The sequence below is a fragment of the Pelobates fuscus genome, chromosome 5 (assembly GCF_036172605.1).
Source record: "Pelobates fuscus isolate aPelFus1 chromosome 5, aPelFus1.pri, whole genome shotgun sequence".
Lineage (NCBI taxonomy): Eukaryota > Metazoa > Chordata > Amphibia > Anura > Pelobatidae > Pelobates > Pelobates fuscus.
The window spans coordinates 102,264,223-102,292,024 of NC_086321.1; positions in this window are offsets into that span (position 1 = coordinate 102,264,223).

A 27,802-nucleotide genomic window follows, 5' to 3' on the forward strand; every position below is an offset into this window, starting at 1 on the left:
CTTTTAAAAGTATTACATTTATAATTTTAGGACTGTTATCTAAATAAATTAAATATTGTCACCTCCCCTGTCCTGTTGGTTGTGTATATACAGAGACCAGCCCAACTCTGATCACAAGGGAAAGCAATGGATGGCCCCAACCCCATGGCTGAGATAATGAATCTTCATGATCTTGGCTAATCCAATGGTTTCCCATAGTAAAGTACTGGGGGACTATTGCGCATGCGTGGCAAAATGCTGCGCCATTCTGCATCTCCTCATAGAGAGCACTAACACAAGAAGTACACCTAGTGGCCATCTGCATAACTGTCACTGGAGGTGTTACTAAACAGCAATGTAAACAATGCCTTTTCTCTGAAAAGGTGGAGTTAACATTGAAAAGCCTGCATTGGCAGGCTGTAGACACCAGGACCAGTACATTAAGCTGTAGTTGTTCTGATGACTATAGTGTCCCTTTAAGAATTTTATTTTTATAGTTGAAAATAAAGCTTTGTTAGTTTAAAAAAAAAAAAAAACATTTTTAGCTGGCTCCTAGATTCAAAGCAAAGTTGTGAAGTCTTGCTGTAAATAAGCAAGCATGTTGGTGGTATAGGGGAGGAATAGTGGAGGTGAGTGTTACATCTAGTGTAGCAACACAGGAATATAGCAAGATGGTGAATGTGGCAGAGATGGAGAGTAATAATGGAATATATATATATATTACATTTATATTTTAAAAGCAGGAATATACAGGATTATTATAGAGCATGCTAATTTCCTTCAGACAGATTAGGAGAGGAAAACATGCCTATTTCACTGTTTTGCAGCTCTGTTTCAATGTACTCATTCAGATGATGCACCACCTCTTACCACCTTTGCTGGGTTTGGTCAGAATAAGTAGCATATACATAAAACAAATTGATTATGCACCAAGTAACCAATCGAAGAAACATGTTCAGTCTAAATGACAGCATGATAAATCTTCATTAATAGTAAATAGAATTAACAGGTGGTTCTACGAGAATTCCCTGTAAGCAGTTTCTTGTAAGAGGTCCCCTAATGAAACAGTTAAGAAAGGAAGTACACAACCAGAGTCAGATTTATCCATATATGTGTACTTGCGGGCCCCTGGCTACCTGTTTGTTGCACAGGGGGGCCGCAGCACACTCTCACTAACCTTCCCAGCAACTCCCTTTAGCTCCCCTGTCTAAATCTCGCAGGTCCTGCGGCCGTCAGAGAGTTGCCATGGGTCACCATGGCAACTCTCCGCGCGGCACGCAGTACGCAAGAGTTAGACAGGGGAGCTGCTGGGAAGGTAAGGGAACTGAAAGTGTGCTACGGGCCCCCTCTACAGAGTCCATGCCACCGGACCACCAGGGAGGGCAATCTCCCCCCCTCCCTGGCCAGGTAAGAAGCAGGGAGGGGGGAGTAAAACAAAATGTTAAAAAAATAAAATATTTCAAAAAAATTAAATTGCCCCCCCCCCCTATTTTACACACATTACACATACACTCCACAAACGCTCACTGCATTCACTATACACACACTACACAAACACACACTGCATTCACTATACACACACTAAACAATCACACACTCTGCATTCATTATATACACACAACACAAACACACACTGCATTCACTATACACACACTACACAAACACACACACTGCATCCACTATACACACACTACATAAACACACACTGCATTCAGTATACACACACTACACAAACACATGCATTCATTATACACAAACACACACTCTGTTTTCACTATACACACAATACACAAACACACACTCTGTTTTCACTATACACACAATACACAAACACACACTACATCCACTATACCCAAACACTGCATGCACTACACAAACACAATCCACATTCACAATGCACACTGCATCTAATACACACAAAGAGCCTTCACTATACACAATCTACATTCACTATAGATACATTACATCCACTTCACAAACACACACTCTGCCTTCACTATACACACTCTACCTTCACTACACAAACACACTCTACATTCACTACACAAACTCACACTACATTCACTACACAAACACACACTCTGCATCCACTATATACACCACATCAAATACACACAAACACTACATCCACTACACAAACACACATACACCCTGCATTCACTATACACAAACACTACATCCACTGCACAAACACACACTCTGCATGCACTATACACGCTGCATCTAATACAAACACTACATCCACTACACAAACTCACACACCCTGCATTCACTATACACACACTACATCCACTACACAAACACACACTCTGCATCTAATATACACCTCGTACATTACACAAATGTACAATCTGCATCTATTACACACACTTCGCATCCACTTTACACACGCACTCTGCATCCACTACACACATTCTACATCCACTATACACACACCACAATCAGTACAATCCTGTGGGCGGACTCGGGGGCGGGCCTGTGTACAGATTCAGGGGCGGCCTTGTGGGTGAACTCGGGGACAGGCCCCGGGGGGCCCAGACCTTGAGCTGTGTCAGGGGCCCCACAATTTCTGATTGCAGCCCTGTATATATGTAAATACATATATGCAAATATATGGGGTATTCAACTGGATGTATAAATGTGTGGGTGTATTGTGTTATCTGGAGGCTGCTTGTGGTGTTGTGTTTGTGGGTAAGTTGCTTGTGTGTTTAGATGTTGTTTATGGGGTTGCGTGTGTGGGGTGGCTGCTTATGGTGCATTTGTGATGATAGGCTACATGTGGTGTTGCTTATTTCTGTGGTTTGTGTGGGGATGCTGCTTGTGGGGTTGGGCATGTGGGGGGAGCTGTTAATAGGGTTGCATGTGTGGGGGAGATGCTGCTTGTGTGGTTGTGGGTTGAGTGTATGGATGGGGCGGTCTGTGATGTAGTATGTGTCTGGTGCTGTATGTGGATAGGGGCTGTAGAGTGTGTACTAAGGGATATGGACTGTAGTCTGTGTGTTTAGTAGGCGCTGCAGGGTGTGTTTGGGGGGATAGTGGCATGAAATTGTATTTGGTGGTATAGGGTCTATTGTGTGTTTGGGAAGAAATATGGGGCTGCATAGTGTCTCTGGGTAGAATTAGGGCTATTGTGCAGGGAAATTGTGGTCTAAGAGAATGTGTAGGGGGGTCAGGTCTGTAGTTTATGTGTGCAGGGAATAGTGGCTGTAGTGTTCAGTTTAACGTAATAGGGACTGTTGTGTTTGTTGGGGGAGACAGTGGCTATTATGTGTGTATTGAGCGAGAGGATGGACTGTGGTTGGGGAAAAGGGGATATAGGTGCTGTAGTGGGGCGATAGTGGCTGTAATGAGGAGATAGGGACAGTGGCTGGATGACAGGGGCTATAGTAGGTAGATAAGATCTGTAGTGGAAGGTATGGGGGCTGTAGTGTGGGGGGGGCTGTAGGAGGGGTAAGGATTATAGTGGGGGAATAGAGGTTGTGCTGCGGGGGATAGGGGCTGTGGTGGAAGGACAGGGGCTATAGTGGAGGAGATTGTGGCTGTAGAGGGGGGACAGTGGCTGTAGTGGTGGGATAAAGGCTATAGTGGGGAATAATGGTTGTAGTTGGGAATAGTGGCTATAATTGGAGGACAGTTGCTGTAGTGGGGGGATAGTGGCTATAGTGTGAGGACTGCAGCTGTAGTATGAGGGATAGTGGCTGTAGTGGGTGGATAGAGGCTTTTTGATTAAAAAAAAGTTTTTGACCCTCCCTGAGACGTACCTTAGGCCAGGGAGGGGGGACCTGATTCCTGGTGGTCTGGTGGGAAATATTGCTGTCTGTACCCCAGTGTCTGCAGACAGCTCCATCTGGGCCAGTGCCGAGAAATGTATCAGAGTACTGCTGTGGTGACCTGTGGCAATTCTGTGATACAATAGCATTATAGAGGGCTTCCCTTACTTGAGCACCAGCCCTGACAGAGATCTCCCCTGTCCCAGAGCAGGAGAATTAGCTGACCCGTAAGTCAATGGCCATGTGGTCCCGAAGCCGTGACTTACAGTTGACCGTATAATATCTAGCAGGGATACAATTTCATGAACCGACTTATTGCAAAGGTGGCATCCCATCACAGTACCATGCTTGAATTCATAGAGTTTCAAAATCACAGAGAGCCCAGCAGTCCAGTTGACAGGCAAGCTGGATCCAGAACAAGACCTACATTATTAGATTCCCCACAACACACATGAACAACTTGCATATATGAGATATATGAGGTAGCACTTGGCCATAGGGACTGGCATGCATGAGATTGCCAATAATTGCAGAAGCCCAGTGCCCTTATCACTGACAAGAGAAACTGGCCAAGAAGCTGACATATACAGGCCTTACTGGTTTACTCCACCTCTCGTTTAAAAAAAATAAAAATATTCTTATAGTTATATCTGATTATGTTATGTTTTATTTTGTATATTATTGTCTACTGAGATGAAGCCAGGTTATTTGAGTGAGTCTATATGTTCTTCTATGTCTCGCCTACGTTTGTTATAATTACGTACATACTTTTGACGAGGTGCATGGGTAAAATTGTGCTATTGAAACTGAAAGACAACTGACAAAATCATAGCAAAAAGAACAATACTGTGTAATTTTGTCTTTTTTTTAGGTTGGGGTTTCTAAATTGTTAATCCACAAATGTTACAGAAGTATAACTGCCATTATGTTTTGCCAGCTTTCTCTGATTATGCTTCATGGGAATTTTAGTTCTTGAACAGCTGGGATTCATCAAGCTGGCCAATACTGCTCTGTATATCTCATGCCTGTCTGGCCAATAAGTCGATGCCTCCAGTAGTCTCTATTCTGTAATGCATAATTTGTTTGAATCTCTTGTGCTCTTATGTTAGTAATTATCTGTCCTTTGCTACTACCTTTCTGCATTTTAAACATACTTGCGTAAACATTCTCAAGTGATTCTTCTTGGTAAGTAGGTTTATTTTAGAGTCACTACTGTCAATATGATCATGATGTTGGCACATTATCATCACCTACAGCTTCCAGCTTGGCATCACTGAATGAAGTCTGGAGTGTCCCTTTAAATATGGGAGCTATATAAACATAATCTTAAAATATATTTTAAGTCTAACCCAAAAGTTATTTTAAGCAAAGGTCAAAGTGAGATTTATTTAACATTATCTTTTTCACATGTCACTTATGAGTAGCACACAGCACCCACCCATATGTTGATGTCTGCTTTCTTGAGGTTCCAATGCAGCCTCTGATAGTTTGTTTAGCTTCTATTACTGCCTCACACGAGTATGTGTGAATGTAATTAGAGGTACATTGGGGCTATACAAAGCTGTTTTACATTACACGCTTGTGAATTAAATTGCAAAATGTTCTAGGTATTTTCTTTAAAATCTGGGCTAATTTTGCTATATTTATGTTCCTGTAAGGATTCTGGTGCAGCTAATTCTGTTCCTGAGATGTCCCATCTGTTCCTTGATGATTCCAGACGTACATATTGTATGACCCTGCTTGTTACTGATTATGTATTTAGTCTTTTCGAGTCTGTTTCTGAGTGATGCCATAGTGGCCCATACTATTACTAGACTAACCTCTTGCCACATCCTAGGCTATATTTTATATGGTGTGTCACCTACAGGACTCATCTGATTCACTACTCTCTGTTGTTGAAGCCTATTGAGATCATTATTTTAAGCTACTTTTGACTGGCTCTAGAATATGTAGTAGGCATGCAAGGTAGGAGAAAATCTACAGTGGTTACCAACATTAAAGTGCTTAAAGGAACACTGTAGTCACTAAAACCATTTCATCTCGTTGAGTTAATTATAGTGCCTGGAGTTCCCTGGCACTGTTCCTATATTTAGTGTTAAACCATGTTTGAGCAGATTAACACTAAATAAGTGTCGTTTGAAGTTTGTATTCTCTGCCTTGGCCCTATTGGAAGTATGGCCAATGCAGAGATTCCACACTTCATTTTAATCATACCAATTCATACTGACAATGAGTGTTCTGATAGGTTGGGTAGAACACTGGCTTAAAAACAGAGTACAGAGAGTTGTCATTAATGGTAAATTTTTCAAGCTGGACATTGGTTGATAACTGGTGTCCCTCAGGGTTATGTTTTGGGACCACTTCTATTTAACATATTTACAAATGATCTTGAAATAAGAATTGTAAGTAATGTTTCAGGGTTTCCAGATGACACAAAATTCTTTAAATTAATACAATTTGAGCAGGTTATTATTTTGCTGCAGAGGGATTTAGATAGGCTGGGGGATTGGGCACTCAAATGGCAGATGATATTTAATGTAGAAAAATGCAAAGTTACACACTTCGGGGTAAAGAATGCACAAGCAATTTATGCCCTAAATGGTAGTGAATTAGGGATAACAACACACAAGAACAATTTGAATTGTTATAGTCAACAACTAGGCAACAATGTACAATGTCAATCAGCAGTGGCTAAGGCCAGTAAGATATTGTCATGCATAAAAAAGGGCATAAATTCTCAGGATGAAAATATAATTTTGCCTCTGTATAAATCACTGGTAAGACCACATCTTGAATATGCTGTGCAATTTTGGGCATTCTTCTAAGGAAGGATATTATGGCACTAGAAAAAGTGCAGATGCGGGCTACAAAATTAATAAAAGGAATGAAATATTTTAACTATGAAGAAAGGTTAACAAATTTAAACCTCATTAGTTTAGAAAAACGTCGCTTCAGGGGGGATACGATAACATTATACAAATTTATCCAGAGCCAATGCAAACCATTGTCTGGAAACCTATTCACAAACAGGACTTTACATAGGACATGAGGTCATGCGTTTTGACTTGAAGAAAGAAGATTTATTTTAAGGCAAAGGATAGGTTGTTTTTTTTACCATATGAACAATAAGGATATGGAATTATCTGCCTGAAGAAACAGTTTTATCAGAGTCTGTACAGATATTTAAACAGCAGCTAGATGCATTACCTTATTGATCCAAGGATAAATCTGACTGCCATTTTGGGATCAAGAAGGTTTTTTTCCTAGATTCTTGCAAATTTGGAAGTGCTTCAAACTATTTTTTTTTTTTTTTTTGCCACAAGAATAGATACAACATAGAACGTGGCCAAAAAAGACCTGGTGTTTGTGAGTAGACAAAAATCTAAATAAAAAGTCCATGCACCTATAGGAAGTAGGAGGGGAGGGGGAATAAGATGGTTTATTTGCAAAATATCTTGCATAGAAATGTCAATAACATTACTCCTTTACCCAAATGCCCATCAGATATACAAATATATATTACTTGTTAAGAACTATCTTACTTATCTACGTAAGTTAGCTTAGACATACATATATATAGTGGGCATAGTCTGATAGTTGGTCCCCTGCTGTTCTCAATCTATACCGCCTCTCTTGGTATACTCAATATATATTTTATGTTGGAAACACACAAAACAATTTGTTCTCTTCTGATCTTTCACTGTCCCTCTTGTTTTGTATCTCTGACTACCTCTCTGCTATTTCTAACAGAATGGCTGCTCACTTCCTTAAGCTCAACATGTACAAATCAGAACATCTCAACTTTTCTCCCATAAGCAGTGCTACTTCAATGTCTGTCTTACTCTGAGTCAACGGCTCTAATACTTAGGACAAAAAACAAAAATAAAGTTACCTGTGCATTATGCCACATTCAAATGCACATACATATAACTGAAAGTTTTTAGTATTACTCCAATCAGTGGCGTACATACCAGGGTCGCAGGGGTCGCGGCTGCGACCGGGCCCGACCCACCAGGGGGCCCGGCCGCCCCTGCGACCCGGTATGTACCCACTGGGCCAGCCTCTTCTCCTGGGGGGCCCAGGAGCCAGCCACCTCCGGGCCCCCCGAGGCTGGCCCTGCTTACACCCAGCGGGCAGTCAGGCTGGCCGGTGCACGAGGGAGCACTCTCCCCTGAGTGCTTCCTCTTCAGCTCCCTCGCACACCGCACTGATACCGGAGCCGGAAGATGACGTCATCTTCCGGCTCCGGTATCAGTACGCGGCGCGCAAGGGAGCTGAAGAGGAAGCACTCAGGGGAGAGTGCTCCCTCGCGCGCCCGCCAGCCTGCCTGCCCGCCGGGTGACCGGCCCCCCAGGAGCCCAGCAGCACCACTGGACCCCAGGGAATCCCCTCAGCACTCCAAAAGGTAAGGAGGCTGGGGGGATTAAATTAAAAAAAAAATGTGTGTGTGTGTTAGTGTTACTCTGAGTGTTAGTGTGTGTGTTAGTGTTAGTGTTACTCTGAATGTTAGTGTGTGTGTGTGTTAGTGTTACTCTGAGTGTTAGTGTGTGTGTTAGTGTTAGTGTTACTCTGAGTGTTACTGTGTGTGTGTTAGTGTTACTGTGAGTGTTAGTGTGTGTGTTAGTGTGAGTGTCAATGAGTGTGTGTCTGCTAGTGAGTGTCAGTGAGTGTGTTACTGTGTGTGTCTGTTACTGAGTGTGTTTGCGTTAGTGAGTCTGTTTGATGTCTGTTAGTGAGTGTATTTGTCAGTGAGAGTGTATGTTTTGTAAGTGAGTGTGTATGTATGTCTGTCGCTGAGTGTGTCTCTGTCAGTAAATGTGTGTGTCTGTTAGCTAGTGTGTATGCGTCTGTTCGTGAGAGTGTGTGTGTGTCTTCAGCACTTACCTTTCTCCAGGGAGTCCGGCGCTGGGGATCCCTCCGGCGCTCAGCTTCGAATGAGCATGCACGGCAAGAGCCGTGCGCGCATTCAAACCGCCCATAGGAAAGCATTACTCAATGCTTTCCTATGGACGTTCAGTGTCTTAGAATCGCGGAAGCTCCTCTAGCGGCTGTCAGTGAGACAGCCGCTAGAGGCTGGATTAACCCTCAGTGAAACATAGCAGGTTCTCTGAAACTGCTATGCTTTTAGCTGCAGGGTTAAAACTAGAGGGACCTGACACCCAGACCACTTCATTGAGCTGATGTGATCTGGGTGTCTGTAGTGGTCGTTTAAGTGTGTGTGCCTCTGCATGCACTGGTGTACATACCGACCAGGTGCCCGCCGCCATGTGTTGCGGCCCCGGCCTGCGCAGAGTAAGCGTGCGGGGGGGGGGGGCACGGATCAATTTTCGCACTGGGGCCCCATAGGTCATGTGTACGCCACTGACTCCAATGGTCACTAAAGTGCAAGCTCACCTGCCATGGCAAGCTGTGAGCTCTACACTAATACATCACCTTGCTGCTTTCAGCTAAAAGGTAAAATCTTGAATGAGACAGATATAGGTATTTTTATGAGTCCCTGCATACTTATTATACTAAAAAACTCCAGTTAGTTAAATGTGTATAGGGATTTGGGATAGAGCACAGGTAACTCTTTCTATTTTTTTTTTGTTCTAAAGTTGTTTTGGTGCTTAGAGTATCCATTTAAATGGGCATCTTGACAGATGAAATTGATAACCACAGAGGAATCCACAAGAATTAAACTCATTCCTTTAAGACTAGAAGAGAAAAAAAAAAGATTTCAATAAAGCTCAGATAAATCAGACTCCTTTCCTGTGAATATATTTTACATGTAAAGTTAATATATTCCATAATGAGTAATTTATAGCTATACATAATACAAGATAAATGGCTTGGAACACAACAAGTAAAACCTGATACTAGAATGTAACTCAGAGCATAGCAACCAGTAGGAATAACCTATATGTCTTAAAGAGGCACTGTCACTTTGCAAGCTTTGTTTTTAAAGTAATAAAGTGAATTAGCTAATATGGCTAAACAAGCAACATAAGCTAAAAAAGATGGGATAGCACATATAATAACACTATATAAAATAGAAGGTACAACCTTTATACAGGACGTGATCTTGAGTAGATCTAAAGGATAATAAATAATATATGGTGAAGTATGTATGAACAAGAAGGTGAATATCCAGGAGGTAGAGAACTTGCAAAAGCTATTGATGTTCTGCGCTTGTCTCCCTTTAAGGGTATCTGTATATTCTCTTCGGATATGAGATCCTCAAAATGGATGAAAAAGAGAAATATACATAGAATAGTACTGTTTAAAACGTCATAAATTTATTGTACTGATTGCACTTACATTCAGGTCGCAATCAGCAAGCATATCCCCACTAACAAGTGGACCAAGGTGACAGAATGGATCGATGTTGCAGATGGAACACTGGCTGATCGTACCATATAAAGTGCTAAAAATATATATAAATAAAAAATACAATAATAAAACAAAATAGTAAATAAAAGTCCTTATAAATGCTCAGTCCAACGCGTTTCGTCCATATAGACTTCTTCAGGGATATGAGTACTGTCCAAAACGTTCCTTTTTATATCCGTAAATGCAGATGATTCTCATCACTCTAATTTCGAAAAAACCCGCGGAATCGGGTACTTCCGGGGTCTGACTTACATAAGACTACAAAGAGAAGCATTATATATGCGGATTCATAAGACACCCAGAGATTAAAGGAGCCCAAAAAGTAATAGGCATATTAACAAAAGATGTATAAACAATGTACAAGAAAGTATGAATATATATCTCTAGCTATATATACACATGTGTATACATAACAATATATAAGAAAGAGGAAAAATAATAGGAATAAAAATAATAATAATACAAAAGAAATGAAAATAAAGAAAATTAAATTAAATAAAAATAAATATAAATTAATTAAAAATAAATATAAATATAAAATAAAATAATAAAAACAAAAATTAAATAAAAATAAAAATAATAATCAATAAAAATAAAAATAAAATAAGAACTAAAAATAAATAAAAATAATAATAAATAAAAATAAAAATTAATATAAAAATAAAATAAAATATAAAAATAAAAATAAATATAAATAATAATAATAATAATAAAAAATAATAAAATAAAATAAAAATAATAAAATACAATAAATGGGGTGTCCTGTGAATCCGCCCATATGTACATATTGATCATAAGAAACAAAGAAACATTGCGCATAACACAAATGTATTATACATAAGAAACAAGACTTTCTCAGATATTCTACAAAAGAGAGAAAATCAGATTAGTATGGAGCAAAATTCAAATACAAAATGTACATTGCTCAAAAATCCAATGAACTCACCGAATGAGAGTGAAGAGAAGATGATAATCATAATAATCCTGTGAGATCAATGTCTTGATTCAAGCCGGTCTTTAAGGTTTTTAAAGTATATATCCATTGTGCCTCTTTTTTAGCTAGCTCATGCATTTTATTACCTCCTCTCCAATGTTTTTCAATAGAATCTATGCCAATAGCAATACAAGTAGACCAGTTAAAAAATGTACATGTGTTACAGTGTTTTGGAACACTATGTTCTACTTTGTTAGTTCTAATATTATTAAAGTGTTCTCGAAATCTGGTATGTACTGACCTGGTGGTTCTGCCTATGTATTGTGCTCCACACCCACATTGCAATAAATATATTACATATGTGGATGCACAGTGTATAAATTTCTTAATGGTGTACGTCCTTTTTGTATAGGTACCTGTAAAAGTTACGGTCTTTTTCCTTTGATAGGTACATGTAGAACAAGTACCGCATTTGTGAAATCCTACAGTTTTTTGGGAAAGTAAAACGTTATTATTAGGCTTTGTGATCTGTATAGGTAAGAGGCTAGGTGCTAATTGATTTTTCAGGTTGTCCGCTTTTCTGTAAATAACTCTTGGTCTATCAGGTATGACATTACCCAGAATTTCGTCCTTCTTTAACCCCTTAAGGACCAAACTTCTGGAATAAAATGGAATCATGACGTGTCACACATGTCATGTGTCCTTAAGGGGTTAAGATGGCCCAGTGTTTTTTAAGAATTTTTTCTATTTTTTAGCATGTGTATTTAATAATAAATGCAAATTCTACATGAGTGTTATCTCTTTTACTTTTTAATTTATTATCAACTAAAAATTCTAGACGGTCTCTTCTTTTTATGTGTGTATTTTCCCTTTCCATTTGTTCTATATTATATCCTTTTCCAGAATATCTGTTTTTTATTATTTGTGACTGTTCTTCAAAAATTTGAATATTAGAGCAGTTTCTTCGCATCCGAGTTATTTGCCCTTTGGGGACATTATTTAGCCAAGTGGGATGATGCAGGCTAGTTTTTTTAATGGCCGTATTGCAATCAGTTTTCTTAAAAAAAAATTTGTATTAAGTAATCCCATTTTGACGTATAAGGTCAGGTCCAAAAAATCAATGGTCTCTTTATGTATATTTGAAGTAAATTTAAAATTATATTGATTAGAGTTAATGTTCTTAATGAACATCTCCAAACTCGTTTCATCGCCCTCCCAAATAATAAGTACATCATCTATGTAGCGTCGCCAGAGGACTAGGCTCCCCCCCAGCTGAGGTCCCAACCGTATGCACAAAGCCTCCCAATGAGACACATACAGATTGGCAAAACTAGGAGCGAACCTCGTCCCCATGGCAACACCACATAGCTGTAAAAAGAACGTAGAATTGAACCAAAAAAAATTCTTGATTAACACAAAATGAATACATGCCAAGAAAAATTAAATCTGTGTAGGGCAGATAGTCTGTTGTTGAACAAGTATATCCTTGATCACCTCCAAACCCTTAAGATGAGGGATTTTGGAGTACAAGGAAGTAACATCCACAGTGGCCAAAATATAAGACGGTTTCCAAACAAAAGACTCCAAAGTTTGTAAAATGTGTTTGGTATCCCTAATGAAAGAAGGGCATAATGGTACAAGAGGTTTGAGAAAAAAATCAACATACCCTGAAAGATTTCAGGACAGCAAATTTATCCCGCTGATAATAGGACGGCCAGGGGGGGAAGACAAACTCTTATGAATTTTTGGGAGAAAATAAAAAATCGCTATCTTACAGGAAGGATTGAAAATATATTTAAATTCCTCAGTAGAGATAATATTGCTATCAAGTCCTCTTTGGAGCAAAGATCGAAGGTCATCCAAAAAGGGCTTGGTAGGGTCCTGGTTTAATATTTCATATGTCGTAGTATCTCCCAAAATACGGTGAGCTTCCTGCATGTAGTATTGTCTACTCATAACAACCGTGCCCCCTCCCTTGTCTGCCTCTTTAATTACCAGTTGAGAATCTTTTTTTTAATTTATTTAAGGCTTGTCTTTCTTTGTTAGTTAAAATATATTTAAATTTACATTTGGCCTCTTCTTTCTTTTGGATTTTATCCAGATCTGTTTGTACTAGGTCGTTAAATACTTCTAAAAATGTTCCTCTTTCAAATATAGGATAGAAATTAGATTTGTTTTTTAGGGAAGAATGAATAAATGTGGAATTTAGTATACTGGAATCTACATTAGTTGGATCTGTAGTTTAATTTTGTGTCGAAATGGTGGTATCACAATGAACGATTTTTTTCCTCTTTTCAAAAAAACGTTTCACAGTTAATTTCTTAAGGAACTTTTGATTGTCGAGAAAAAGTTAGAATGAGTTTATACCCGTCGTAGGGGCGAATTTTAGGCCCTTTTCTAATAGTGACAGTTCTTGTGTTGTTAAATCAATCCCAGAAATATTAAAAATGCCTTTTACTAATTTCGATTCAATCTGTGAGTGGGTGTTGGGGATAATGAGTGGTCTGTTTCTTCCATTTCTATATGTGGTCTTTTCTTTTGGGGAGAGCTGAAATTTTGAAATCTGTTTGTCGTCGGAATTAGATTTAATTTCTTTTGGTTTGGCCCCTTGCCTAAAAAAGAAGAGGACGGGGAAATATGAGATTTGTAGGATGTCTCTGGGTCTACTTCTTGAGATGATTTTGATTTATTCCATGTGTGATGAGAATGCCATCTAGGTCAGTTTCCTCTTTGTGATATGCGCTCCACTGTGGAACGCGGAATAAGAGCGATGATATGCGTTCCACTGTGGAGCGCGGAAGTTGAAGTACGGCCGCACGACGTATGACGTCCTTCCGGATTGGTCCAATAAGGAACGATGTACATCAGACCCCTGAAGTACCCGATTCCACGGGTTTTTTCAAAATTAGAGTGATGAGAATCATCTGCATTTACGGATATAAAAAGGAACGTTTTGGACAGTACTCATATCCCTGAAGAAGTCTATATGGACGAAACGCATTGGACTGAGTATTTATAAGGTATTTTATTTACTATTTTGTTTTATTATTGTATTTTTTATTTATATATATTTTTAGCACTTTATATGGTACGATCAGCCAGTGTTCCATCTGCAACATTGATCCATTCTGTCACCTTGGTCCACTTGTTAGTGGAGTTATGCTTGCTGATTGCGACCTGAATGTAAGTGCAATCAGTACAATAAATGTATGACTTTTTAAACAGTACTATTCTATGTATATTTCTCTTTTTCATCCATTTTGAGGATCTCATATCCGAAGAGAATTGCCGTTCCTATCACACTTTGCTTGGTTACAGTTACCCTTAAAGGGAGATAAGCGCAGAACATCAATAGCTTTTGTAAGTTCTCTACCTCCTGGATATTCACCTTCTTGTTCATACATACTTCACCATATATTATTTATTATCCTTTAGATCTACTCAAGATCACGTCCTGTATAAAGGTTGTACCTTCTATTTTATATAGTGTTATTATATGTGCTATCCCATCTTTTTAGCTTATGTTGCTTGTTTAGCCATATTAGCTAATTCACTTTATTATTGTATGTATTGTTGAGTGAGTGAGGTGTTAGCACATTTTCTACTTCGGAGTTACGCCATAGTACACATCTTTATATATTTCCTTGTTTTTAAAGTATCCTTTAGTTTTTTCTTTTTGTTATACATAAGAAAAAGTCAAGTCTTCCTCATGCTGTTATGCAGGGCCTGAAGACCGAAGGCCATCTGCTCTGGGTACCTGAGAGTGTCCATGTCTGTGGACAGAGGATGTTGGCCCTCAAACAGGCCTAGAGCTGGAGGGGGGCCCAAATCTGGCGCTGTATTGTGGGCACTTGCATGTACTTACCAAGCAGTACTCTGTTGTTAGCACTTATGGGAATAAGTTGAATGGGTTTTGGGGTCATCACCTGTGCAATGCTAATCTGAGCTAATATTTCATGTTGCCATGGGTCGTCTAAATGGTTGTATTTGACTTGCTGCCCCCACCCCCCATCCCCAACAAAACCGCACCAAGCTAAAAATTCTTAGATCCATTATGTTATGCAGTGTGTGTAGTGAATGCAGTGTATGTGTAGTGGGCGCAGAGTGTGTATTTGTGGATTGCATGCAGTGTGTGTAGTGAATGCATTGTGTGTATGTATAGTGGATGTAGTGTGTGTGTATTTTGTAATGGATACAGTGTGTGGACAGCAGATGCAGAGTGTGTGTCTTTATAGTTGATGCAAAGTGTGTCTATAGTGGATGCAGTGTGTGTGTGTGTGTATAGTGGATGCAGTGTGTGTGTATAGTGGATGCAATGTGTGTGTGTGTGTGTGTGCATAGTGGATGCAGTCTGGGTGCGTGTGTATAGTGGATGCTGGAGGGAAAGGATGACACAGTGAGGGAGGGGTTGCCAGGTGGCAGATTGACTGTGGGAAGGAGGGCATGACACAGTAAGGGAGGGTGTGGCAGAGTGACTGAGGGAGGTAGGGGGTAACAGGTGGTAGAGTGACTGAGGGAGAGAGGGGGTGATAGGTAGTAGAGTGACTGAGGGAGGCAGGGGTGACACAGTGGAGTATTTTTTTCCCTGTTGTTCCAGTGTATTTGATCCCTGGAGGTCCAGTGGCTGTCTCTCCAATCTGCCCTGAGAGGCAGAGAGCCAGCACAGTTTGCAGCTCCGCTCACAGTCTGAGCTGTGTAGTGTCTCGCGATATCCAGAAGTCAGAGCATTGCCATGGTAACCCGTGGCAATGCTCTGATTGGCCAGAGATCGCGAGACACTGCACAGTCTGAAGCTCACACCCCGTGGAGCTGCAGACTGTGCTGGCTCTCTGCCTCTCAGGGCAGACTGGAGGGGCCTTGCACCCGGCAGCATACCGGGCAAGCCTCCTGGTGTCGGGTCCTCGTGAGGGACCGAGGACCTGACAGTCTGCCTGGAGAGCTGCCGGCCTGGAAAAAATGCTGCCCCTGTCAAAGTGCCGCCTAGAGCCGTGGCTCCGCCAGCTATGGTCGGGCCGGCCCTGTTCATTACTGTTTTAGACATGTTAATCTAGCATGATCAATTTTCTCCTTTTTTTTGTTTAAAAAACAAAACAAAAAAAATGCTCTCTATCTCTCTTCTGTTCTCATAGAGAGTGTTCTTCATGTCTTATCTATCTGAGCAAAAGCATGTTTCTAAAGTTCAGACATATTTGTTTAGCATGTCTATAATATAAAATTGTGCTGAAATGTCGAACGGTGTCTCTCATAGACCTTGTCTTACTTGCTCTGCCTGTTGAGGCATTGCAAGCTTGCCTGTAATTTCATTGCGCAACAAAAATAAAGAATTGAAATAAATAAACAAAGTAGAGTATTCTTTTTCTTGGAAATCTTTGGCATTGGGCAGAACTTAAGCAAAGTTTAATTTAGTTTGGTATGCTAAGCTAATTTACCCACAATACATCAGTAAAAAAAAAATTCTATAGAAGGATAAACTGTACACATCATAGACGGAGGAGGACAAAACTGCAGCACCCAGATATTGAGAACTGGTACAAGGAAGAAAAAAAATAAAAAATAAAAAATAAATAAAGGCATATGGCAAGGGAAGGTTTATCAGAGTGAGTTCATGGACCACCTAGATGCATATATGTAAACCAATATACCCTTATGAAAGTACTTAACGTTTCTGAATTATTTACAAAATTATATTTTTAAACTCAAAATTTCACAGTTCTGTCAGTTGCAATCGAATAGAACTGAACTCAGTTCATTCAATCAAACAATGAGGAAGATATCAATGCTGTTCCCTTACAAAACTAATATTACGAGTTGCAGACTAACAAAACAAGTTCATTTACAATGCAAAATGACTACAAACATTGAAAAACAATGTTTTGGAATCTAAAAGAAGAAATAAAAGTTTCAAACCCACAAACATATATTGAGATTATCCTCTGGAAACAAGAAGATGACCTCCATTTCACAAAGAATACCCAGTATATAAAAAAAAAGAAAAAAAGATAAAGGATATTTTAAATAAAGAAAAAATTCCATGAAAAGGATACAGCAGAGATAAAAGACTATAGTCCCAACACAGAAAATGTTACATAAAAGGAAAGAAAAGAAAAAAGAAGAAAGAAAAAGTAAGGCAAGAATAATAATACAGATCTAAAAAGAGTGCTTACAAAACAAAAGATGTGAAACAGTTCATTGGAAAAAGAGGAAAATAGCATAAAGACTAGCTGGGAAGAGGAAGAAAAACATACATTAGTAGGAATCTATAGAATCAAAATAATTATAGAATTGTTGATGGCAAAGAACTTAATATAAAAACAGATGTTTTATAACATATATATAAAAATAATAAAACAATATATAAAAAAGCCTTTTATATATATATATATATATATATATATATATATATATATATATATATAGGAGGACAAACAAAGAAAAAGCAAAAGAAAGTTCAAATATAAGTCCAAGTGTCAATCCAAATGGTAAAACTTTGGATTCACACTTGGACTTATATTTGAACTTTATTTTGCTTTTTCTTTGTTTGTCCTCCTATATATATAAGGCTTTTTTTAAAATATATTTTATATATATATATGTTATAAAACATCTGTTTTTATAATTTCTGTCACAACCTTTATGCCGGTCACAACCTTTACTGACTGGGTCGTATAACAAATTGGTTGGTAGGTGAGGAGTTGAGGCATTCCCTGCTCTGGTGCGTTCGTCTGTGTTCGGGGAAATTTCCCCGAACATAGACGAACGCAGCAGAGCAGGGAATCCCTCTAATCCCCACAATGGCTCGCACTTACCCTGACGCTAGAGTGCTTGTCGTAAGTGCAAGCCATCGTAAAAAAAAAGGTTGTAAAATGAGGACCACCTGTAATAGCTTTGTATCAAATCAAGCCAGCTGTCTTTGCATTTATTTGACAGTTTATTTCACAATACCTACTTTCCTTCTGGCACAAGGTTTAACGCTTCAGTCATGAAGCTATGCTTTAGTAATAGGAGTTAAACTGCTTGCAATTTATGTAGGAGCCTTTATCATTAGCAGTCCTTTTGGACTATTTTATTAACCTCCTATGAGGCTGCTTATTGGAGTGTGGTTTGCCATCTAGTGGGAATTTGTAGCACATTGTGATTGAAGTAATTAAGGACTGCTGTTGACAAACAGGTATTATTATGTTGGTTAAATAACTTATTTCATAAATATGGGTGTAGGAATAATGTGTTATGGATTTAAATATAATAAAAAAGGTATACCTTTATGTTACTGTTGCCCATATTTTAAGCATTTTGATATCTTTCTATTTGCTTCTTAACCTTTTGATATCACCATCGGGATATACATTGGTTATCCTGGACCTTTTATGGATCATTTGGAAATACTGGAATAGTAGACTCATTTGGTAGATGGAAACAGCTTTGGTGAAGGAGGGTGAAGATTATTGTATCTGAGAAAGGAGAATTAAAAGTGATTCACTAAACCCATGCGGGAAGAGGCACAATGGTTTATCTACTGCATATCTTCTAACATAGCGAGCTATGTTTACTTATTTTTTAAGCATAGATATTGTAAACACCTAAGAAGAATTATTGTGGTTATTATTCATAGTTTATATTTCTACTCCTTAGGGTAGGTAAATTAAAACTATACTATTTCAAACAGTTTTGGGATCTGGGAAATGAAGATCAATCTAGAATTCACAGCATTTGTATATCAAATAAAACAAAATCTATAATTGTATTTGAGCATATAAGCCTGAAAAAGTAAAATCTTGCTTTTCGAAGAATACAGTTGTTACTAGTCTTCTGTATTTGGAGCACTTTTTTTGTCTTGGGTTGGTTCCCTGACACATTTATGAACATCTGGTCAATGTGACGTTATGTGTTGAGTGAACATCTGTTTGCTCTTTTCATCTGTGAAAATGTGATTATGAAAAATTAACCTTTTCTGTACTAATGGTCTTACAGTCAATTGCTCTTTTTATTGTGTATTTAGATTTGCTGACATCAAAGAAGTACATTTTCAATATGCTGGAAATAGCTCTCAATTATTTTAAATTTATCCATGCTGATTTTGGCATTTTTGTATTATTATCAACGTTAGATTATTTTAGGAAGTGAATAGGAAATAAAACACTCATATGGCTTTAATATTAAGACATTATTTTCATATATGACGTGATTTCTGAACTAGATTCATCGTCATTATTTTATGGCCACGTGTTGTGCATACATTTTTGAAAGAAACAAAAAAGATATAAATTATACATTTTTTTTTTAATTCTTTATTTTTCGTGTGCAATGAAGAGTACATGTGCAGGGCCACAATAGCCTCCATACGATAGACAATATCATAAACAGTTAGCAAGATTCTAGGCACACATTTTTCTAAGTATATACGGTCTCAATGTTATAATAATAATGTTATATGAATTGAGGTGTAGAACTGTTAGGGTTAAAGACACCCTTCTAAAGAGATCACCCTGAGTACTGTGGGGCCATTGGTGGAGGGGGATGGGTAGTGACAGCTATGTCTGATAGCCATTCTGTTCCCCTGTCGCGTCTCACTTGCCGTGGGTAAGCTATGTGTCTCCTGGCCTCGGTGTGAGTGGTTGGGGCTTGTGGTGATAGTTGCGGATTCACTTTGTGTTGCCCCCTATCATGTCTAGGTCCCGTCTCGTGTCTCATCTGATCGTGGTCATTAGTGTACTTCAGCGTGCGCGGCATTCTGGGAGTCATAGAGTGCTTTGTAGTCCTAGGAGTGGTTGCGTGTTACGCTGGTCTAGTTTACTACTATTAAAGGTTGGGTCTAGTTGTGTGAAAGTCGCTGTGTTGCGTCTGGGTTGAACTGTGCCCGTGGGGCAAGAGGCTAGAAGTGTGTGTGCTGCTGTCATTTCCCTTTAACCCCAGGGAGGGGGGGGAGGTGGTGTCACCGTGGCAGTGTTTGTCAGCTCTCTTGGGCCTTTTTGCCCGTTACAATAACCGTTGGAGTATGACAGACTGTTTGTAAAGTTATGAAAAATAAGACTTTTAAACTGTTTAAACTAAGGCCTATAAGGCTGTATGCAGATAGAGTTCGTTCAGGTTTTAGTGCCCCGGCTTGGTCCAGGTGTCATGTGTTGATCTGCGCCTGTCGTCCCTGGTTGGTGTGCAAGCCTCGTTGTTGGGATCTGTGCAGGGTTCAGGAGTCCCAGGGCGGCCATCAACGCTGGTCCCTCCGTGTGGTCAGTAGCTTTGTAGTGTTTGTCGTCTTTGGTGATCCAGAGTGTCCCTGGTGTCAACCACCTGTAGGCTATTCCTGCTGCTTGGAGTTGTTTGGTGATTGGGTGCATGCTCTTGCGCCACATCAGTATGGCTCTGCTTATATCCTGAAAGAAGGATAGTTTGCTTTCCTCGAACTCAAATGGGGTGTTGCCTTGCATAGCTGCCATTAGTCCAAGTTTGTCAGACATAGATTGGCATCTTAGTATTATGTCTCGTGGAGCTGTGGTGGGTGCCTGTGAGGATTTGGCTGTCCTGTACACCCCGTTGAAGTGGAAGGTTTTAGCGTGCTTGGCTGGGAGAAGTGTGGCCGCAAGGCGCCTGGTAAAGTGTGGTAGCTCCTCCAGCGGCACCGTCTCAGGTACTCCCCTGATCTTGATGTTTTTGCGGCGCCCTCTGTCGTCTAGTAGATTGACTTGTCTGGACATTGACGCTTGTGTGGATTGTAGGTTGTGCAGCTTCTCCCCCATTATTTGACAGTTCTCCCTCAGTCCCTTGACCTCATCCTCAATCGCCTGGGTGCGTGAGGACACTGCGTGTACATCTAGCTTTAGGACTGCCAGATCTGCTTCCCACATTTGTCTCAAGTTCTGTTGCAGGCCTGTTAGCATTGCCTGTATGTCTTGTTTTGAGGCCGGTGCAGGGGCTTCTGACCTCTCTGCTTGTGTGGGATGTTGGGGACTGGGGTATGGGCTGTCCTGCGGTTCCCCCTCTTCTGAGGGCAGCGGGGATTCTTTGCAGGGGGTCTTCCCTGCGCTTGGGGCCAGTAGCATTTGGCCTTTATCACGCTTTGGTTTCGGGGTGCTTTGGGGTGGTTTTTGGGACCTGCGCCCCATCTCACCTGAGTTCTGTGCGCTGGGGTACCAGTCCTCCAGGTCTGTGAGGTTCCAGGGCCAGTAATCCCCTGCTGTGGTCTGAGGCCTCACTCCCGCCTGGTAGGCCTTGCCGCCTCGGTGTTTATTTTTGGAGCCGGGCGTCTGAAAGAATGGCATCGGCAGTATCAGTGGGGTCTGCTGGGCTCCGTGGCAGTACTTGTGGCACGGGGTTAGCCCGGGATGCCTCGGATCGATGTGGATTGCAGTACTTTCAGCCGGAGCTCCGCGGTCGCACGTCCGCTCCGGTCCGGTGTCAGGCTCCGCCCCCCTAAATTATACATTTTAAATGAGGTCTATTAAAACACACAGTGACTTATTTTTCATATGGGATTAAAACCACTATATATGTAATAAACTATTATTTTAATAATCATTAATTTCTCTGATACAAGTTCATCAAGCACTGCCAATCTTTAAATATAACTTCTCATTACATATTAATTTTTACAGTTAATGTAAAATGAATGGAGCAGAGTTATTGAGTTTCCATAGTATGCTTAAGAGGGGCTGTAACGGCACCCCCAGGCGTAAAAAGGGGTTAAAAGTTCCCTTCCAGAGACACAGGCACAGCTACTGTAGACACCAATACACCGAACTGGAGAAGCATGTGAATGCTCTCAAACATACGAATGCTGTAAACAGCCGAATAGGAAAAAACATACGAATAGGTTTACACTACTAGCAGTCGAACTGAAACAGCATACAATAAATCCCCCCAAGAACGAGACAAGGCTCCGTTTTCAGGGTCAAGCAGGAACAGATTTACCGGGGCTACCTGTCCGGCTTTTATGCACGTCTCCCACCTGGTGGACACTCCCCTAGGGGACCAGATGGAAAACTGGGAAACATATTGGACATTGACCAATCACAAGCTTACCATCCCACAATGCATCACAATCCCTCCTCTCTGTCCTGGAGATAATTGGGAAGTAATCCAATTATCTTCAAGGACAGAGGCAAAACTCCATTAACCACATGGCAGACAAAGGACAATAAAAGACATACAATTACAAACTGTTACATTTATCACATAGAACATACACATTCTACCTATCCCCAAATAGCTTAGATCTGAGTGCCCATTACTACCGAATGGCGCTCAGATCACATACATACAGTTCAATCGTCATGGAGCCCAAGTCTTTCATACAGTCTTTCAGTATACGGCTGGGCTCCATGGCATAGCTATCTGGGGTAGCATGGTTTAAACAGTAAAGTACCGAATGGACCGGTGTTCGGATAATTGACTGCAGGTAGGAGAAGGGAGGTCGGTGGCTCAGCGGTGTTCGTGACTTTAACAGTCCGCAAAAGGCACAAACCAGCCTTTCTGCAGGGAAAAAGAACAGTGTTAAACATGGGGCCATAGTCCAGTGGCAGGAGGCGGACGACCAGGCTCCTCCAGTGGCCAGTGGAGAGGTTGGTTCCGCCACAGGGGCAAATGTAGTTAAAGTTATTAGTATGTAAATATCGTCTTTGTAATATTACTATTAATGCACTGAACCCCTTAAAGGTCAAATATCACACTTTGCCATCGCCACAATCTGTTCCATAAGATTTTATACAAAAAAGTTCCTTTTTTGGAAGCCCCATTCAGCCCTGCAGTTGTTGACTGAGTGGAACATCTTGGAACATGATCTTTAAAGAACGTTTTGTGCCAATATAGACAATCATCTACCCTTAAGGGGTAAAAGTTATGAACAAAGTAATTTTTTTTCTTCATGGCCATTTCCATAAAAATATGTTGTCAATACAATAGTAACATATGCAATTATTTTTAGAGGTGTTCTTAGTGTCATGGACAATTGCATTGAAAAAGGGCTTGTGCCTGAAACGTCTGTGTATCCTGTGTCCTCAAATAAATGGCAGCAGCACCTGGGTGTGCACAACCAAACTGGATGCGCAGAACTCCATTTTTTTTCTACATTTACTAACCTGGTGACAGAGAAGTAATTTACTTATCGCGTATCACTTTGTAGCTCTGAATGTTGTCTATATGTTCTGCCTCCATCCTGAAACTCAAGATGACATAGGTCCAAGAATCTATTGGTAGTCTGCTTTGACTGGCATCATAGTTATATGGACACAGCAACACAATCAGTCAATAAACCAGTCAGGGCTTGACTGCAGACTTGATTGAGACTAGAAAGACAAAAATAATTTACTATAGATATATATATAAACTATAATGCACTTTTTCATATTCAGACCTTTAAGCACGCTATTTCTTAATTCCAGCATCAGACCGGCTTTACAGCCAACTTCTGAGGATTTTCTCATTCCTTAGGAGGATAGCCATATTCAAAAGAAAATGTCTGGGTCATAGTTCATTTTGATCCTCATACATTCTCCCAGTTCTGACATTTTGAAAGCAATGGGATTTATTTTATCTTTTTCTCACCACAAACACCGTGGCCAGTATTTTTAGTTTCTCCGTTCAACAAAGTATATTTTTTATATTTGTAATGTATTTTTTTACAATGTAGTCTGAAATTAACCAGCTGGACGTAATACTAATACACAACCCACTGCTACGGTGATATGTCTTCTATTTTCATGGAACATGTGTAGAGGTTCTGTTGGGAGTGAAACAAGAAATCACACTTCAAAGGAATGTCTGACACATGTTCTAAGTGACGATTGTGTATGCTCCAGACTGATTGAGACTGTAGATGAATGCAGCTTTCAGCAAACCGTTTTTTATTTCAAGCAGACATGGTGAAAATAGCTGGATGTGTCTGACTTGCTAGTTTATTGTCTGCCTTTGGCCTCTTACACAGATATCCATCCTTCTTATCCATAACCATTAAGTTTTGCTGAGAAATAGCCCAATCCCTTGGGACATGGGGCAAAGAAACACTTACTGGGAAATGTACTACCATCCAGTAAGTTCAGCAAATCTAGAGAGAGAAATATAATATTTCCACCCATTAATTATCTAGTCATCTTTGTTGATCCAAATTCCTGTACTTCCACGGACTTGCTCATTCTGTGCATTTAACAATGCCACCAATATTGGTATATTGTCTATCTAACCTACAAACACATTGCCTGCAGGCTTGGCTTCCTAGTATTCAGTTGTGTTCATATTTGGTTACTTTGTGGAGAACCTCAACTTTCTATTCATAAAACAATCCCAAGGAAGATTGAGGTGTAAAAGGAGCGGATGTTTGTTAGGATCAGAATATACATTCATTAGAATTGTAAATTTGGATAACAAATAAATAAAAGCATAACTGTACCCTTAGTCTTGAGTAGAGACCTGTAAGCTAGTAGCAACCATATAGAATAAAGAACGTGTTTTTATTTTTTTTTCTTGATGTATTGACCCAGGGACTGGGCACAGATTGGCACTATTCTTGAAAGTATAAAGGAACAGTTATTGTCAAGATCTGTATTTTCCTCTTTTATTATTGGAGGAGAGTTTAGAACAAATATAGTATTTTTTCTCATTGTAAACTTTAAGTTCAAAATAACTCTTAATCTCTCTTACCTTTCCATCCATATTGTTTGTCTGAAGCTTTCCCAGAGTCTACCCAACTAAAAGAGTGAGCATCAATATATAGTGTATATGTCAAAGTATAGTGTATATAGTGATACCAAAAAGTGGAAAACCTACCAGAATTTTAAAATGTAATGTTTATTCTAAAGCCATTGTTAACAGTTTTGCAGTCATCATCACATGGGAGGCTATTGCGTATATACGGCAAAACACAACAGGGCAGCAATCAGTATCTTCTCATAGAGATGTATTGAATCAATGCATCTCTGTGGGGGACATTCAGCATCTCCATGTACTGTGTGCAGACCCTGAATGAAAATGCTGCACACTGTGCAGCACTGGACTAGGAAGCACCTCAAGTGGCCATCTGAGTGACTTCCAACAGAGGTGTTGCTAGACATCAGTGTAAATATTGCCTTTTCTCTGAAAAGGCAGTATTTGCATTGAAAAGCCTTCATAGAGAGGCTACAGACACCAGAACAGCTACTTAAATTGTAGTGATTATGGTGACTATAATAATTCTTTAATGATGTCAGTGAAGAAGAAGTAATCCCGTGAGAAAATTTTACTGACCCTCCTGTATCCAATACATATTTGGAAGCTGTCAGTGTTCAAAACTTCTGTCTATAGAACGGTAAGACTGGAGGTGTTATTTAAACAGGAACCTTAATATAGTGTAGCCAAACAAAGTCCATACGCATGCTTATATACATAAAAAAAAGTCAAAATTATGATATTTTATCACTTATATATTTAATCAATGTTCTTTACAAAGTAAAGTTCCATTGGAGTTTATTCACAAAGCAGGTGAAAACAAAAGAGATTCGGACAAAATAATCTCTGAAAATTCAGCAAATCATATTCTCATACTGGCTGTTTTTGTGTAGACTTCACAGATGCTAACCACTAGTAGTCGGTGCTCCATAGACCAAGGTTCATTGAATAAACCCCGAATGTTTTGAGTGTTTTCTCTAGTTTGGAATATACATTTTCATTATCATTGTCAGAAAAATACATGTTTTAAAAAAAACAAACAAAAAAAAACATTTGAACTGCATTGATACTTGTTACTTTTCTGTTTGTCTTCATTCAACTGAATTTATTCATTAAAACTGGCGTCTGCATCCAACCACGAAATGATCTGTAATACAGCAGTAAAGAACAAGCACCTGACACAGTTACCCCCCTTGGTAATTATCATAGCCTAGCAAGGATAAAAAAATCTAAAAATAAAGCAAGAAACCACAAAGGAGGGAAGACAACATAACTTTTTTATATTGTCATATCTTACTCTAACTATATTTATTTGTAATATTATCATGTATGCATAAAGTACAGACCTGTTTACCCAGCAATGTACAGTGGAAAATATTGTCTGCACCTCTATTGGTGTAAATCTTTAAGGGCTCTTCGCAGCCCCAACCAAATCTGAGTCATTAACTGAGTGCCAAGACAATGAGGGTCTCAAAGTGATCTGTATCTGATAGGGCGTACAACCCGTGTCCACTGGACCACCAGGGAATGCTCTCCACCGGATCATCAGGGATTTGTGTGTGTGATCACTTGTCCCATCCTGTCAAAAGGTTAGCAGAACGGGGGACAAGTGAACACACACACAGCACACACAAAATTCAGTTACCACATACACACACAAACATCCAACAACCACATGCAACACATAGCTACTAAACACACACATACACACACGACACTCAGCTTCCCATATTCATAGAAAAGTGCCCAGTGCTCTAACAAAGGGACCCAAATTGCCACCCTGCCTAGTGCCCTAGAAAACTAAAACCAGTTCTATGTTCTATGTAGAGTCAAGCTCTGTGCCAAGATCTAACACCCTACCATTTTTAGACTTCCACCACCATTGTCCCTCAATGATTCAGGCAAACAATGGGCAGCAGATAGTAATTTGAGAGGTGTGCACAGTCCCAGCTGTTCCAGGTCCAGCGGCCTAAAAAACAGAGAATTGGGGACATAGGCAACAGGAGGGGAAACGCCTTTGCCTAGGTCCCAATTGTACATGGGGTCTAAGCCCAAAGCAAAACTGAATGCACTGTAGCCCATAAACCCTTCCTTGATTCCACTACTAAAAAACTCGAAAAGGCAACAGACACAGTGGAAGAAATGTGATAGGAAATTAATTGTTTTACCTATGCAATACTTAGTGAATATTTGGGTTCTAGGCACACACCTAGAGGGAAGCATTCGTTATCCCCATATGAAATTCTATTTGGGACAGCACCCAGGCTAGGTTGTTATTATCCGCAGCAGTTACAGCTTCAATCTGATGTTTTAGTAGACTATGTAACTGAACTTGCAAGTGCCTTGAACAAAATACATGCCCAAGTTTTCTCTTCAATTCCAGATCCTGATTTGGACACAGGTACCCACAACCTGCTTCCCGGAGATTGGGTTCTGGTCAAGAAGTTTGTGCGGAAAAACACCCTGGAACCAAGATTTGACGGGCCATTCCAAGTTCTCCTGATTACCGCAACCTCCGTCAAATTGTCCGGCAGGCCACATTGGATCCACGCTTCCCACTGCAAGAAATCTCCTGCCCCAGAGGAAGCAGATACCGCACAACCATGTACCTCTGGTACATTGTCTCCTTAATTAGTCTAATTAAGGCCCAGCAAGTAGCCATCACTAAAGATGTTAGTGGGTACACCTTCTGGTATAATTCATCATGTACCCACGTGGCTACCTACACCTTTGATTATTGTGACATCGTAGAATGCCCATTCCCTACATCACAAATCCAGAATATCTATAGAGATATCCCTCATGCAAAAGACCCATATGTTTGTGTAGTTGACAGACAATGGGGGCACAATTGTAACCATTGGGGGGCGGCGGGATGGAATGCCGGGCCTGCCTGGGGTTACAAACCAAAAAGTGCCTTATCTAAAGTAGATGACCATGGTAGATCCCTCCTTCAAAGAATGACTCTGAGAAAGCCTGGAGGAGGCACACCAATGAAATTAATCCTAAATATTGAGCATCCAAGCCCAACAGATGCAGATCAGTATGTAATGGGAATGTATTGGAAAAAGGGTTCCTACTATAAATTAGGGCATTTCTACCTTAAAGATATGTGTAA